The sequence below is a fragment of the Octopus bimaculoides genome, chromosome 4 (assembly GCF_001194135.2).
Source record: "Octopus bimaculoides isolate UCB-OBI-ISO-001 chromosome 4, ASM119413v2, whole genome shotgun sequence".
In the NCBI taxonomy this organism is placed as follows: domain Eukaryota; kingdom Metazoa; phylum Mollusca; class Cephalopoda; order Octopoda; family Octopodidae; genus Octopus; species Octopus bimaculoides.
Window position 1 is genome coordinate 44,007,443 of NC_068984.1, and position 1,292 is coordinate 44,008,734.

Here is a 1,292-nt window from a genome sequence, read left to right on the forward strand (position 1 = left end):
ATATATATATATATATATATATATATATATATATATACATACACATATCTATACACACACATGTATATACATGTGCATGCATGTATGTGTCTATGTGTGTATGTATGTATTCGAAATGAAATATATCGATATACATACACGTATATGTGTATAAACGCATTTTGAACGTACAAACACGTCAAAATCTGCCATGTTCGATATCAAAAGTGAAGGTATCTGACACCAATTGAATATATTGACATGTTCGCATTCACTCACATATCCCAGCAGAAACACTGAATATCTAAGACACAGTTTTGTCGACTGCGACTAATTCTACCTCTCCTACACATAATAAAATTTTTATTTGCACATTAAATATGAGTAAAGTTTAACATATGCATGTGTAATGTTGTCTGAGAACGGTACCGACAACATGCAAATTCCAAATGCAACTACATGACAGTTAACTGCCATCAACTTGGCATTCATACATTTTCTCTGCAGTATGTTGCTAACATTTTTCTTCCTTTAATATTTATTTTCTCAGCCAGGACTTAATAGCGATATTTCGGACGAAAAAAAATACAACATCTTTAAAAAAGAGAAATGATTTTGTATTGCTGTTTAACTTCTCATTTATGTAAGTGTGATCTATGTGTGGAAATGCGTTGGTGCTTGTGTGTGTATGTATATGATGAACATAAAAATCCTCTGATGGAGACAAATTATGCCTAGTAAAACCTCAGTGTGTGCAATACACTATGAGTAATTGCTCAAATATGTGTGTATGAGTACCAGAGAAGGTTGTACTGCAAAAAAATTAGAAAAATACTTACTTATTTCCGATGGACAAAGGCTCGTTCCATTGATAATATCAGCATCAAGCCCAAACAGCGGGTAAGGCCAACAGCAGACGATAAATGGCGGCGGTGAAGCGACCAATGAGAACGGTTGTATAGATTCAATCCCGATTTTCAACAAGACACTCTCAACCATAAAACTAACATACACACACATACACATACACTGTAATAATAATAATAATAATAATAATAATAATAATAATAATAATAATAATAATAATAATAATGATAATAAATTCAACCGGGATTCTGCAAAAAAAAATGCACAATGCGCTCAGTTGCAGCTAAACGGTAAATTCCAAGCTGATATGTTCTTTTATGTCATCATTATTTTATTATTATTATTTGTAATATTTTCTCTCTTATTTTGTGCGTATGTGTGTGTGTGTGAGAGAGAGAGAGAGAGAGAGAGAGAGAGACAGAGAGAGAGACAGAGAGACAGAGAGA

General features: G+C 32.7%; 1 protein-coding gene across 8 annotated transcripts in view; it reads right to left on the reverse strand.

Annotated features, from left to right (window-relative positions):
* LOC106873997 (potassium voltage-gated channel protein Shaw) overlaps window positions 1–1,016 on the reverse strand; it is a 524,001-nt gene extending 522,985 nt beyond the window's left edge. For 4 of the 8 annotated variants that reach the window (XM_014921548.2, XM_052967033.1, XM_014921551.2 and 1 more), the window contains exon 1: window positions 819–1,015. The gene's annotated coding sequence lies outside the window, so the exon portion shown is untranslated. Of the gene's footprint in view, window positions 1–818 lie in introns of all 8 variants that reach the window. The other 4 variants (XM_014921547.2, XM_014921546.2, XM_014921542.2 and 1 more) reach the window with 2 other exon arrangements.
* Window positions 1,017–1,292: the final 276 nt, after the last annotated feature.